The sequence below is a fragment of the Hesperophylax consimilis genome, unplaced genomic scaffold (assembly GCF_061612785.1).
Source record: "Hesperophylax consimilis isolate HC1 unplaced genomic scaffold, BYU_Hcon_1.0 scaffold_50, whole genome shotgun sequence".
Lineage (NCBI taxonomy): Eukaryota > Metazoa > Arthropoda > Insecta > Trichoptera > Limnephilidae > Hesperophylax > Hesperophylax consimilis.
The window spans coordinates 285,514-301,724 of NW_028301280.1; positions in this window are offsets into that span (position 1 = coordinate 285,514).

Consider the following 16,211-nt stretch of genomic DNA (forward strand, 5'->3'; position numbering starts at 1 on the left):
CAAATAGAATTCAGTCACAAAATCTCCATAAAGTTGTATTTTTAGAAAAATCATGATTTTTATGGACGCTAATTTCAGACTTGGGTTCGGACTTTGGAAACACTTTTATCAGGCTCTATGGGACCAAACGGGCTGAAATTTTGGAATGGAATGGTAGGTAGTCAAAATCGAATTCATTCCTAAAATCTCCATAAAGTTGAATTTTAAGAAATATGGACTCTAATTTCAGACTTTGGTTCGACTTTTGGAAGCAGTTTTATGAGGCTCTATGGGACCAAACGGGCTGAAATTTTGGAATTGTTATGAGTATTGTAGTAGAAATCGAATTCAGTCACAAAATCTCTAAAAAAATGAATTTTTAGAAAAATTATGACTTTTTCCGACGCTAATTTCAGACTATAGTTTCGTTTTAGGGAGCAGTTTATCTAGGCTCTATGGGACCGAACGGGCTGAAATTTTGTAATTGTGATGAGAATTGTAGGCCAAATAGAATTCAGTCACAAAATCTCCATAAAGTTTTTTTTTAGAAAAATCATGATTTTTATGGACGCTAATTTCAGACTTGGGTTCGGACTTTGGAAACACTTTTATCAGGCTCTATGGGACCAAACGGGCTGCAATTTTGTAATTGTGATGAGAATTGTAGGCCAAATAGAATTCAGTCACAAAATCTCCATAAAGTTGTATTTTTAGAAAAATCATGATTTTTATGGACGCTTATTTCAGACTTGGGTTCGGACTTTGGAAACACTTTTATCAGGCTCTATGGGACCAAACGGGCTGAAATTTTGGAATGGAATGGTAGGTAGTCGAAATCGAATTCATTCCTAAAATCTCCATAAAGTTGTATTTTAAGAAATATGGACTCTAATTTCAGACTTTGGTTCGACTTTTGGAAGCAGTTTTATGAGGCTCTATGGGACCAAACGGGCTGAAATTTTGGAATTGTTATGAGTATTGTAGTAGAAATCGAATTCAGTCACAAAATCTCTAAAAAAATGTATTTTTAGAAGAATTATGACTTTTTCCGACGCTAATTTCAGACTATTGTTTCGTTTTTTGGAGCAGTTTATCTAGGCTCTATGGGACCGAACGGGCTGAAATTTTGTAATTGTGATGAGAATTGTAGGCCAAATAGAATTCAGTCACAAAATCTCCATAAAGTTGTATTTTTAGAAAAATCATGATTTTTATGGACGCTAATTTCAGACTTGGGTTCGGACTTTGGAAACACTTTTATCAGGCTCTATGGGACCAAACGGGCTGAAATTTTGGAATGGAATGGTAGGTAGTCGAAATCGAATTCATTCCTAAAATCTCCATAAAGTTGTATTTTAAGAAATATGGACTCTAATTTCAGACTTTGGTTCGACTTTTGGAAGCAGTTTTATGAGGCTCTATGGGACCAAACGGGCTGAAATTTTGGAATTGTTATGAGTATTGTAGTAGAAATCGAATTCAGTCACAAAATCTCTAAAAAAAATGTATTTTTAGAAAAATTATGACTTTTTCCGACGCTGATTTCAGACTCTTGTTTCGTTTTTTGGAGCAATTTAACTAGGCTCTATGGGACCGAACGGGCTGAAATTTTGTAATTGTGATGAGAATTGTAGGCCAAATAGAATTCAGTCACAAAATCTCCATAAAGTTGTATTTTTAGAAAAATCATGATTTTTATGGACGCTAATTTCAGACTTGGGTTCGGACTTAGGAAACACTTTTATCAGGCTCTATGGGACCAAACGGGCTGAAATTTTGGAATTGTTATGAGTATTGTAGTAGAAATCGAATTCAGTCACAAAATCTCTAAAAAAAATGTATTTTTAGAAAAATTATGACTTTTTCCGACGCTAATTTCAGACTATTGTTTCGTTTTAGGGTGCAGTTTATTTAGGCTCTATGGGACCGAACGGGCTGAAATTTTGTAATTGTGATGAGAATTGTAGGCCAAATAGAATTCAGTCACAAAATCTCCATAAAGTTGTATTTTGAGAAAAATCATGATTTTTATGGACGCTAATTTCAGACTTGGGTTCGGACTTTGGAAACACTTTTATCAGGCTCTATGGGACCAAACGGGCTGAAATTTTGGAATGGAATGGTAGGTAGTCGAAATCGAATTCATTCCTAAAATCTCCATAAAGTTGTATTTTAAGAAATATGGACTCTAATTTCAGACTTTGGTTCGACTTTTGGAAGCAGTTTTATGAGGCTCTATGGGACCAAACGGGCTGAAATTTTGGAATTGTTATGAGTATTGTAGTAGAAATCGAATTCAGTCACAAAATCTCTAAAAAAATGTATTTTTAGAAAAATTATGACTTTTTCCGACGCTAATTTCAGACTTTTGTTTCGTTTTTTGGAGCAGTTTATCTAGGCTCTATGGGACCGAACGGGCTGAAATTTTGTAATTGCGATGAGAATTGTAGGCAAAATAGAATTCAGTCACAAAATCTCCATAAAGTTATATTTTTAGAAAAATCATGAATTTTATGGACGCTAATTTCAGACTTGGGTTCGGACTTTGGAAACACTTTTATCAGGCTCTATGGGACCAAACGGGCTGAAATTTTGGAATGGAATGGTAGGTAGTCGAAATCGAATTCATTCGTAAAATCTCCATAAAAATGTATTTTAAGAAATATGGACTCTAATTTCAGACTTTGGTTCGACTTTTGGAAGCAGTTTTATGAGGCTCTATGGGACCAAACGGGCTGAAATTTTGGAATTGTTATGAGTATTGTAGTAGAAATCGAATTCAGTCACAAAATCTCTAAAAAATGTATTTTTAGAAAAATTATGACTTTTTCCGACGCTAATTTCAGACTATTGTTTCGTTTTTTGGAGCAGTTTTTCTAGACTCTATGGGACCGAACGGGCTGAAAATTTGTAATTGTGATGAGAATTGTAGGCCAAATAGAATTCAGTCACAAAATCTCCATAAAGTTGTATTTTTAGAAAAATCATGATTTTTATGGACGCTTATTTCAGACTTGGGTTCGGACTTTGGAAACACTTTTATCAGGCTCTATTGGACCAAACGGGCTGAAATTTTGGAATGGAATGGTAGGTAGTCGAAATCGAATTCATTCCTAAAATCTCCATAAAGTTGTATTTTAAGAAATATGGACTCTAATTTCAGACTTTGGTTCGACTTTTGGAAGCAGTTTTATGAGGCTCTATGGGACCAAACGGGCTGAAATTTTGGAATTGTTATGAGTATTGTAGTAGAAATCGAATTCAGTCACAAAATCTCTAAAAAAATGTATTTTTAGAAAAATTATGACTTTTTCCGACGCTAATTTCAGACTATTGTTTCGTTTTTTGGAGCAGTTTATCTAGGCTCTATGGGACCGAACGGGCTGAAATTTTGTAATTGCGATGAGAATTGTAGGCCAAATAGATTTCAGTCACAAAATCTCCATAAAGTTATATTTTTAGAAAAATCATGATTTTTATGGACGCTAATTTCAGACTTGGGTTCGGACTTTGGAAACACTTTTATCAGGCTCTATGGGACCAAACGGGCTGAAATTTTGGAATGGAATGGTAGGTAGTCGAAATCGAATTCATTCGTAAAATCTCCATAAAGTTGTATTTTAAGAAATATGGACTCTAATTTCAGACTTTGGTTCGACTTTTGGAAGCAGTTTTATGAGGCTCTATGGGACCAAACGGGCTGAAATTTTGGAATTGTTATGAGTATTGTAGTAGAAATCGAATTCAGTCACAAAATCTCTAAAAAAATGTATTTTTAGAAAAAACATGACTTTTTCCGACGCTAATTTCAGACTATTGTTTCGTTTTTTGGAGCAGTTTATCTAGGCTCTATGGGACCGAACGGGCTGAAATTTTGTAATTGCGATGAGAATTGTAGGCCAAATAGAATTCAGTCACAAAATCTCCATAAAGTTGTATTTTTAGAAAAATCATGATTTTTATGGACGCTAATTTCAGACTTGGGTTCGGACTTTGGAAACACTTTTATCAGGCTCTATGGGACCAAACGGGCTGAAATTTTGGAATGGAATGGTAGGTAGTCGAAATCGAATTCATTCCTAAAGTCTCCATAAAGTTGTATTTTAAGAAATATGGACTCTAATTTCAGACTTTGGTTCGACTTTTGGAAGCAGTTTTATGAGGCTCTATGGGACCAAACGGGCTGAAATTTTGGAATTGTTATGAGTATTGTAGTAGAAATCGAATTCAGTCACAAAATCTCTAAAAAAATGTATTTTTAGAAAAAATATGACTTTTTCCGACGCTAATTTCAGACTATTGTTTCGTTTTTTGGAGCAGTTTATCTAGGCTCTATGGGACCGAACGGGCTGAAATTTTGTAATTGCGATGAGAATTGTAGGCCAAATAGAATTCAGTCACAAAATCTCCATAAAGTTGTATTTTTAGAAAAATCATGATTTTTATGGACGCTAATTTCAGACCTTGGTTCGGACTTTGGAAACACTTTTATCAGGCTCTATGGGACCAAACGGGCTGAAATTTTGGAATGGAATGGTAGGTAGTCGAAATCGAATTCATTCCTAAAATCTCCATAAAGTTGTATTTTAAGAAATATGGACTCTAATTTCAGACTTTGGTTCGACTTTTGGAAGCAGTTTTATGAGGCTCTATGGGACCAAACGGGCTGAAATTTTGGAATTGTTATGAGTATTGTAGTAGAAATCGAATTCAGTCATAAAATCTCTAAAAAAATGTATTTTTAGGAAAATTATGACTTTTTCCGACGCTAATTTCAGACTATTGTTTCGTTTTTTGGAGCAGTTTTTCTAGGCTCTATGGGACCGAACGGGCTGAAATTTTGTAATTGTGATAAGAATTGTAGGTTAAATAGAATTCAGTCACAAAATCTCCATAAAGTTGTATTTTTAGAAAAATCATGATTTTTATGGACGCTAATTTCAGACTTGGGTTCGGACTTTGGAAACACTTTTATCAGGCTCTATGGGACCAAACGGGCTGAAATTTTGGAATGGAATGGTAGGTAGTCGAAATCGAATTCATTCTCAAAATCTCCATAAAGTTGTATTTTAAGAAATATGGACTCTAATTTCAGACTTTGGTTCGACTTTTGGAAGCAGTTTTATGAGGCTCTATGGGACCAAACGGGCTGAAATTTTGGAATTGTTATGAGTATTGTAGTAGAAATCGAATTCAGTCACATAATCTCTAAAAAAATGTATTTTTAGAAAAATTATGACTTTTTCCGACGCTAATTTCAGACTATTGTTTCGTTTATTGGAGCAGTTTATCTAGGCTCTATGGGACCGAACGGGCTGAAATTTTGTAATTGCGATGAGAATTGTAGGCCAAATAGAATTCAGTCACAAAATCTCCATAAAGTTATATTTTTAGAAAAATCATGATTTTTATGGACGCTAATTTCAGACTTGGGTTCGGACTTTGGAAACACTTTTATCAGGCTCTATGGGACCAAACGGGCTGAAATTTTGGAATGGAATGGTAGGTAGTCGAAATCGAATTCATTCGTAAAATCTCCATAAAAATGTATTTTAAGAAATATGGACTCTAATTTCAGACTTTGGTTCGACTTTTGGAAGCAGTTTTATGAGGCTCTATGGGACCAAACGGGCTGAAATTTTGGAATTGTTATGAGTATTGTAGTAGAAATCGAATTCAGTCACAAAATCTCTAAAAAATGTATTTTTAGAAAAATTATGACTTTTTCCGACGCTAATTTCAGACTATTGTTTCGTTTTTTGGAGCAGTTTTTCTAGACTCTATGGGACCGAACGGGCTGAAAATTTGTAATTGTGATGAGAATTGTAGGCCAAATAGAATTCAGTCACAAAATCTCCATAAAGTTGTATTTTTAGAAAAATCATGATTTTTATGGACGCTTATTTCAGACTTGGGTTCGGACTTTGGAAACACTTTTATCAGGCTCTATTGGACCAAACGGGCTGAAATTTTGGAATGGAATGGTAGGTAGTCGAAATCGAATTCATTCCTAAAATCTCCATAAAGTTGTATTTTAAGAAATATGGACTCTAATTTCAGACTTTGGTTCGACTTTTGGAAGCAGTTTTATGAGGCTCTATGGGACCAAACGGGCTGAAATTTTGGAATTGTTATGAGTATTGTAGTAGAAATCGAATTCAGTCACAAAATCTCTAAAAAAATGTATTTTTAGAAAAATTATGACTTTTTCCGACGCTAATTTCAGACTATTGTTTCGTTTTTTGGAGCAGTTTATCTAGGCTCTATGGGACCGAACGGGCTGAAATTTTGTAATTGCGATGAGAATTGTAGGCCAAATAGATTTCAGTCACAAAATCTCCATAAAGTTATATTTTTAGAAAAATCATGATTTTTATGGACGCTAATTTCAGACTTGGGTTCGGACTTTGGAAACACTTTTATCAGGCTCTATGGGACCAAACGGGCTGAAATTTTGGAATGGAATGGTAGGTAGTCGAAATCGAATTCATTCGTAAAATCTCCATAAAGTTGTATTTTAAGAAATATGGACTCTAATTTCAGACTTTGGTTCGACTTTTGGAAGCAGTTTTATGAGGCTCTATGGGACCAAACGGGCTGAAATTTTGGAATTGTTATGAGTATTGTAGTAGAAATCGAATTCAGTCACAAAATCTCTAAAAAAATGAATTTTTAGAAAAATTATGACTTTTTCCGACGCTAATTTCAGACTATAGTTTCGTTTTAGGGAGCAGTTTATCTAGGCTCTATGGGACCGAACGGGCTGAAATTTTGTAATTGTGATGAGAATTGTAGGCCAAATAGAATTCAGTCACAAAATCTCCATAAAGTTGTATTTTTAGAAAAATCATGATTTTTATGGACGCTAATTTCAGACTTGGGTTCGGACTTTGGAAACACTTTTATCAGGCTCTATGGGACCAAACGGGCTGAAATTTTGGAATGGAATGGTAGGTAGTCGAAATCGAATTCATTCCTAAAATCTCCATAAAGTTGTATTTTAAGAAATATGGACTCTAATTTCAGACTTTGGTTCGACTTTTGGAAGCAGTTTTATGAGGCTCTATGGGACCAAACGGGCTGAAATTTTGGAATTGTTATGAGTATTGTAGTAGAAATCGAATTCAGTCACAAAATCTCTAAAAAAATGTATTTTTAGAAAAATTATGACTTTTTCCGACGCTAATTTCAGACTATTGTTTCGTTTTTTGGAGCAGTTTATCTAGGCTCTATGGGACCGAACGGGCTGAAATTTTGTAATTGTGATGAGAATTGTAGGCCAAATAGAATTCAGTCACAAAATCTCCATAAAATTGTATTTTTAGAAAAATCATGATTTTTATGGACGCTAATTTCAGACTTGGGTTCGGTCTTTGGAAACACTTTTATCAGGCTCTATGGGACCAAACGGGCTGAAATTTTGGAATTGTTATGAGTATTGTAGTAGAAATCGAATTCAGTCACAAAATCTCTAAAAAAAATGTATTTTTAGAAAAATTATGACTTTTTCCGACGCTAATTTCAGACTATTGTTTCGTTTTAGGGAGCAGTTTTTCTAGGCTCTATGGGACCGAACGGGCTGAAATTTTGTAATTGTGATGAGAATTGTAGGCCAAATAGAATTCAGTCACAAAATCTCCATAAAGTTGTATTTTTATAAAAATCATGATTTTTATGGACGCTAATTTCAGACTTAGGTTCGGACTTTGGAAACACTTTTATCAGGCTCTATGGGACCAAACGGGCTGAAATTTTGGAATGGAATGGTAGGTAGTCGAAATCGAATTCATTCCTAAAATCTCCATAAAGTTGTATTTTAAGAAATATGGACTCTAATTTCAGACTTTGGTTCGACTTTTGGAAGCAGTTTTATGAGGCTCTTTGGGACCAAACGGGCTGAAATTTTGGAATTGTTATGAGTATTGTAGTAGAAATCGAATTCAGTCACAAAATCTCTAAAAAAATGTATTTTTAGAAAAATTATGACTTTTTCCGACGCTAATTTCAGACTATTGTTTCGTTTTTTGGAGCAGTTTATCTAGGCTCTATGGGACCGAACGGGCTGAAATTTTGTAATTGTGATGAGAATTGTAGGCCAAATAGAATTCAGTCACAAAATCTCCATAAAGTTGTATTTTTAGAAAAATCATGATTTTTATGGACGCTAATTTCAGACTTGGGTTCGGACTTTGGAAACACTTTTATCAGGCTCTATGGGACCAAACGGGCTGAAATTTTGGAATGGAATGGTAGGTAGTCGAAATCGAATTCATTCCTTAAATCTCCATAAAGTTGTATTTTAAGAAATATGGACTCTAATTTCAGACTTTGGTTCGACTTTTGGAAGCAGTTTTATGAGGCTCTATGGGACCAAACGGGCTGAAATTTTGGAATTGTTATGAGTATTGTAGTAGAAATCGAATTCAGTCACATAATCTCTAAAAAAATGTATTTTTAGAAAAATTATGACTTTTTCCGACGCTAATTTCAGACTATTGTTTCGTTTTTTGGAGCAGTTTATCTAGGCTCTATGGGACCGAACGGGCTGAAATTTTGTAATTGCGATGAGAATTGTAGGCCAAATAGAATTCAGTCACAAAATCTCCATAAAGTTATATTTTTAGAAAAATCATGATTTTTATGGACGCTAATTTCAGACTTGGGTTCGGACTTTGGAAACACTTTTATCAGGCTCTATGGGACCAAACGGGCTGAAATTTTGGAATGGAATGGTAGGTAGTCGAAATCGAGTTCATTCGTAAAATCTCCATAAAGTTGTATTTTAAGAAATATGGACTCTAATTTCAGACTTTGGTTCGACTTTTGGAAGCAGTTTTATGAGGCTCTATGGGACCAAACGGGCTGAAATTTTGGAATTGTTATGAGTATTGTAGTAGAAATCGAATTCAGTCACAAAATCTCTAAAAAATGTATTTTTAGAAAAATTATGACTTTTTCCGACGCTAATTTCAGACTTTTGTTTTGTTTTTTGGAGCAGTTTTTCTAGACTCTATGGGACCGAACGGGCTGAAAATTTGTAATTGTGATGAGAATTGTAGGCCAAATAGAATTCAGTCACAAAATCTCCATAAAGTTGTATTTTTAGAAAAATCATGATTTTTATGGACGCTTATTTCAGACTTGGGTTCGGACTTTGGAAACACTTTTATCAGGCTCTATTGGACCAAACGGGCTGAAATTTTGGAATGGAATGGTAGGTAGTCGAAATCGAATTCATTCCTAAAATCTCCATAAAGTTGTATTTTAAGAAATATGGACTCTAATTTCAGACTTTGGTTCGACTTTTGGAAGCAGTTTTATGAGGCTCTATGGGACCAAACGGGCTGAAATTTTGGAATTGTTATGAGTATTGTAGTAGAAATCGAATTCAGTCACAAAATCTCTAAAAAAATGTATTTTTAGAAAAATTATGACTTTTTCCGACGCTAATTTCAGACTATTGTTTCGTTTTTTGGAGCAGTTTATCTAGGCTCTATGGGACCGAACGGGCTGAAATTTTGTAATTGCGATGAGAATTGTAGGCCAAATAGAATTCAGTCACAAAATCTCCATAAAGTTATATTTTTAGAAAAATCATGATTTTTATGGACGCTAATTTCAGACTTGGGTTCGGACTTTGGAAACACTTTTATCAGGCTCTATGGGACCAAACGGGCTGAAATTTTGGAATGGAATGGTAGGTAGTCGAAATCGAATTCATTCGTAAAATCTCCATAAAGTTGTATTTTAAGAAATATGGACTCTAATTTCAGACTTTGGTTCGACTTTTGGAAGCAGTTTTATGAGGCTCTATGGGACCAAACGGGCTGAAATTTTGGAATTGTTATGAGTATTGTAGTAGAAATCGAATTCAGTCATAAAATCTCTAAAAAAATGTATTTTTAGGAAAATTATGACTTTTTCCGACGCTAATTTCAGACTATTGTTTCGTTTTTTGGAGCAGTTTTTCTAGGCTCTATGGGACCGAACGGGCTGAATCTTTGTAATTGTGATAAGAATTGTAGGTTAAATAGAATTCAGTCACAAAATCTCCATAAAGTTGTATTTTTAGAAAAATCATGATTTTTATGGACGCTTATTTCAGACTTGGGTTCGGACTTTGGAAACACTTTTATCAGGCTCTATTGGACCAAACGGGCTGAAATTTTGGAATGGAATGGTAGGTAGTCGAAATCGAATTCATTCCTAAAATCTCCATAAAGTTGTATTTTAAGAAATATGGACTCTAATTTCAGACTTTGGTTCGACTTTTGGAAGCAGTTTTATGAGGCCTTATGGGACCAAACGGGCTGAAATTTTGGAATTGTTATGAGTATTGTAGTAGAAATCGAATTCAGTCACAAAATCTCTAAAAAATGTATTTTTAGAAAAATTATGACTTTTTCCGACGCTAATTTCAGACTTTTGTTTTGTTTTTTGGAGCAGTTTTTCTAGACTCTATGGGACCGAACGGGCTGAAAATTTGTAATTGTGATGAGAATTGTAGGCCAAATAGAATTCAGTCACAAAATCTCCATAAAGTTGTATTTTTAGAAAAATCATGATTTTTATGGACGCTTATTTCAGACTTGGGTTCGGACTTTGGAAACACTTTTATCAGGCTCTATTGGACCAAACGGGCTGAAATTTTGGAATGGAATGGTAGGTAGTCGAAATCGAATTCATTCCTAAAATCTCCATAAAGTTGTATTTTAAGAAATATGGACTCTAATTTCAGACTTTGGTTCGACTTTTGGAAGCAGTTTTATGAGGCTCTATGGGACCAAACGGGCTGAAATTTTGGAATTGTTATGAGTATTGTAGTAGAAATCGAATTCAGTCACAAAATCTCTAAAAAAATGTATTTTTAGAAAAATTATGACTTTTTCCGACGCTAATTTCAGACTATTGTTTCGTTTTTTGGAGCAGTTTATCTAGGCTCTATGGGACCGAACGGGCTGAAATTTTGTAATTGCGATGAGAATTGTAGGCCAAATAGAATTCAGTCACAAAATCTCCATAAAGTTATATTTTTAGAAAAATCATGATTTTTATGGACGCTAATTTCAGACTTGGGTTCGGACTTTGGAAACACTTTTATCAGGCTCTATGGGACCAAACGGGCTGAAATTTTGGAATGGAATGGTAGGTAGTCGAAATCGAATTCATTCGTAAAATCTCCATAAAGTTGTATTTTAAGAAATATGGACTCTAATTTCAGACTTTGGTTCGACTTTTGGAAGCAGTTTTATGAGGCTCTATGGGACCAAACGGGCTGAAATTTTGGAATTGTTATGAGTATTGTAGTAGAAATCGAATTCAGTCATAAAATCTCTAAAAAAATGTATTTTTAGGAAAATTATGACTTTTTCCGACGCTAATTTCAGACTATTGTTTCGTTTTTTGGAGCAGTTTTTCTAGGCTCTATGGGACCGAACGGGCTGAATCTTTGTAATTGTGATAAGAATTGTAGGTTAAATAGAATTCAGTCACAAAATCTCCATAAAGTTGTATTTTTAGAAAAATCATGATTTTTATGGACGCTTATTTCAGACTTGGGTTCGGACTTTGGAAACACTTTTATCAGGCTCTATTGGACCAAACGGGCTGAAATTTTGGAATGGAATGGTAGGTAGTCGAAATCGAATTCATTCCTAAAATCTCCATAAAGTTGTATTTTAAGAAATATGGACTCTAATTTCAGACTTTGGTTCGACTTTTGGAAGCAGTTTTATGAGGCCTTATGGGACCAAACGGGCTGAAATTTTGGAATTGTTATGAGTATTGTAGTAGAAATCGAATTCAGTCACAAAATCTCTAAAAAATGTATTTTTAGAAAAATTATGACTTTTTCCGACGCTAATTTCAGACTTTTGTTTTGTTTTTTGGAGCAGTTTTTCTAGACTCTATGGGACCGAACGGGCTGAAAATTTGTAATTGTGATGAGAATTGTAGGCCAAATAGAATTCAGTCACAAAATCTCCATAAAGTTGTATTTTTAGAAAAATCATGATTTTTATGGACGCTTATTTCAGACTTGGGTTCGGACTTTGGAAACACTTTTATCAGGCTCTATTGGACCAAACGGGCTGAAATTTTGGAATGGAATGGTAGGTAGTCGAAATCGAATTCATTCCTAAAATCTCCATAAAGTTGTATTTTAAGAAATATGGACTCTAATTTCAGACTTTGGTTCGACTTTTGGAAGCAGTTTTATGAGGCTCTATGGGACCAAACGGGCTGAAATTTTGGAATTGTTATGAGTATTGTAGTAGAAATCGAATTCAGTCACAAAATCTCTAAAAAAATGTATTTTTAGAAAAATTATGACTTTTTCCGACGCTAATTTCAGACTATTGTTTCGTTTTTTGGAGCAGTTTATCTAGGCTCTATGGGACCGAACGGGCTGAAATTTTGTAATTGCGATGAGAATTGTAGGCCAAATAGAATTCAGTCACAAAATCTCCATAAAGTTATATTTTTAGAAAAATCATGATTTTTATGGACGCTAATTTCAGACTTGGGTTCGGACTTTGGAAACACTTTTATCAGGCTCTATGGGACCAAACGGGCTGAAATTTTGGAATGGAATGGTAGGTAGTCGAAATCGAATTCATTCGTAAAATCTCCATAAAGTTGTATTTTAAGAAATATGGACTCTAATTTCAGACTTTGGTTCGACTTTTGGAAGCAGTTTTATGAGGCTCTATGGGACCAAACGGGCTGAAATTTTGGAATTGTTATGAGTATTGTAGTAGAAATCGAATTCAGTCACAAAATCTCTAAAAAAATGTATTTTTAGAAAAAATATGACTTTTTCCGACGCTAATTTCAGACTATTGTTTCGTTTTTTGGAGCAGTTTATCTAGGCTCTATGGGACCGAACGGGCTGAAATTTTGTAATTGCGATGAGAATTGTAGGCCAAATAGAAATCAGTCACAAAATCTCCATAAAGTTGTATTTTTAGAAAAATCATGATTTTTATGGACGCTAATTTCAGACCTTGGTTCGGACTTTGGAAACACTTTTATCAGGCTCTATGGGACCAAACGGGCTGAAATTTTGGAATGGAATGGTAGGTAGTCGAAATCGAATTCATTCCTAAAATCTCCATAAAGTTGTATTTTAAGAAATATGGACTCTAATTTCAGACTTTGGTTCGACTTTTGGAAGCAGTTTTATGAGGCTCTATGGGACCAAACGGGCTGAAATTTTGGAATTGTTATGAGTATTGTAGTAGAAATCGAATTCAGTCATAAAATCTCTAAAAAAATGTATTTTTAGGAAAATTATGACTTTTTCCGACGCTAATTTCAGACTATTGTTTCGTTTTTTGGAGCAGTTTTTCTAGGCTCTATGGGACCGAACGGGCTGAAATTTTGTAATTGTGATAAGAATTGTAGGTTAAATAGAATTCAGTCACAAAATCTCCATAAAGTTGTATTTTTAGAAAAATCATGATTTTTATGGACGCTAATTTCAGACTTGGGTTCGGACTTTGGAAACACTTTTATCAGGCTCTATGGGACCAAACGGGCTGAAATTTTGGAATGGAATGGTAGGTAGTCGAAATCGAATTCATTCTCAAAATCTCCATAAAGTTGTATTTTAAGAAATATGGACTCTAATTTCAGACTTTGGTTCGACTTTTGGAAGCAGTTTTATGAGGCTCTATGGGACCAAACGGGCTGAAATTTTGGAATTGTTATGAGTATTGTAGTAGAAATCGAATTCAGTCACATAATCTCTAAAAAAATGTATTTTTAGAAAAATTATGACTTTTTCCGACGCTAATTTCAGACTATTGTTTCGTTTTTTGGAGCAGTTTATCTAGGCTCTATGGGACCGAACGGGCTGAAATTTTGTAATTGCGATGAGAATTGTAGGCCAAATAGAATTCAGTCACAAAATCTCCATAAAGTTATATTTTTAGAAAAATCATGATTTTTATGGACGCTAATTTCAGACTTGGGTTCGGACTTTGGAAACACTTTTATCAGGCTCTATGGGACCAAACGGGCTGAAATTTTGGAATGGAATGGTAGGTAGTCGAAATCGAATTCATTCGTAAAATCTCCATAAAGTTGTATTTTAAGAAATATGGACTCTAAATTCAGACTTTGGTTCGACTTTTGGAAGCAGTTTTATGAGGCTCTATGGGACCAAACGGGCTGAAATTTTGGAATGGAATGGTAGGTAGTCGAAATCGAATTCATTCCTAAAGTCTCCATAAAGTTGTATTTTAAGAAATATGGACTCTAATTTCAGACTTTGGTTCGACTTTTGGAAGCAGTTTTATGAGGCTCTATGGGACCAAACGGGCTGAAATTTTGGAATTGTTATGAGTATTGTAGTAGAAATCGAATTCAGTCACAAAATCTCTAAAAAAATGTATTTTTAGAAAAAATATGACTTTTTCCGACGCTAATTTCAGACTATTGTTTCGTTTTTTGGAGCAGTTTATCTAGGCTCTATGGGACCGAACGGGCTGAAATTTTGTAATTGCGATGAGAATTGTAGGCCAAATAGAATTCAGTCACAAAATCTCCATAAAGTTGTATTTTTAGAAAAATCATGATTTTTATGGACGCTAATTTCAGACCTTGGTTCGGACTTTGGAAACACTTTTATCAGGCTCTATGGGACCAAACGGGCTGAAATTTTGGAATGGAATGGTAGGTAGTCGAAATCGAATTCATTCCTAAAATCTCCATAAAGTTGTATTTTAAGAAATATGGACTCTAATTTCAGACTTTGGTTCGACTTTTGGAAGCAGTTTTATGAGGCTCTATGGGACCAAACGGGCTGAAATTTTGGAATTGTTATGAGTATTGTAGTAGAAATCGAATTCAGTCATAAAATCTCTAAAAAAATGTATTTTTAGGAAAATTATGACTTTTTCCGACGCTAATTTCAGACTATTGTTTCGTTTTTTGGAGCAGTTTTTCTAGGCTCTATGGGACCGAACGGGCTGAAATTTTGTAATTGTGATAAGAATTGTAGGTTAAATAGAATTCAGTCACAAAATCTCCATAAAGTTGTATTTTTAGAAAAATCATGATTTTTATGGACGCTAATTTCAGACTTGGGTTCGGACTTTGGAAACACTTTTATCAGGCTCTATGGGACCAAACGGGCTGAAATTTTGGAATGGAATGGTAGGTAGTCGAAATCGAATTCATTCTCAAAATCTCCATAAAGTTGTATTTTAAGAAATATGGACGCTAATTTCAGACTTGGGTTCGGACTTTGGAAACACTTTTATCAGGCTCTATGGGACCAAACGGGCTGAAATTTTGGAATGGAATGGTAGGTAGTCGAAATCGAATTCATTCCTAAAATCTCCATAAAGTTGTATTTTAAGAAATATGGACTCTAATTTCAGACTTTGGTTCGACTTTTGGAAGCAGTTTTATGAGGCTCTATGGGACCAAACGGGCTGAAATTTTGGAATTGTTATGAGTATTGTAGTAGAAATCGAATTCAGTCACAAAATCTCTAAAAAAATGTATTTTTAGAAAAATTATGACTTTTTCCGACGCTAATTTCAGACTATTGTTTCGTTTTTTGGAGCAGTTTATCTAGGCTCTATGGGACCGAACGGGCTGAAATTTTGTAATTGCGATGAGAATTGTAGGCCAAATAGATTTCAGTCACAAAATCTCCATAAAGTTATAGTTTTAGAAAAATCATGATTTTTATGGACGCTAATTTCAGACTTGGGTTCGGACTTTGGAAACACTTTTATCAGGCTCTATGGGACCAAACGGGCTGAAATTTTGGAATGGAATGGTAGGTAGTCGAAATCGAATTCATTCCTAAAATCTCCATAAAGTTGAATTTTAAGAAATATGGACTCTAATTTCAGACTTTGGTTCGACTTTTGGAAGCAGTTTTATGAGGCTCTATGGGACCAAACGGGCTGAAATTTTGGAATTGTTATGAGTATTGTAGTAGAAATCGAATTCAGTCACAAAATCTCTAAAAAAATGAATTTTTAGAAAAATTATGACTTTTTCCGACGCTAATTTCAGACTATAGTTTCGTTTTAGGGAGCAGTTTATCTAGGCTCTATGGGACCGAACGGGCTGAAATTTTGTAATTGTGATGAGAATTGTAGGCCAAATAGAATTCAGTCACAAAATCTCCATAAAGTTTTTTTTTAGAAAAATCATGATTTTTATGGACGCTAATTTCAGACTTGGGTTCGGACTTTGGAAACACTTTTATC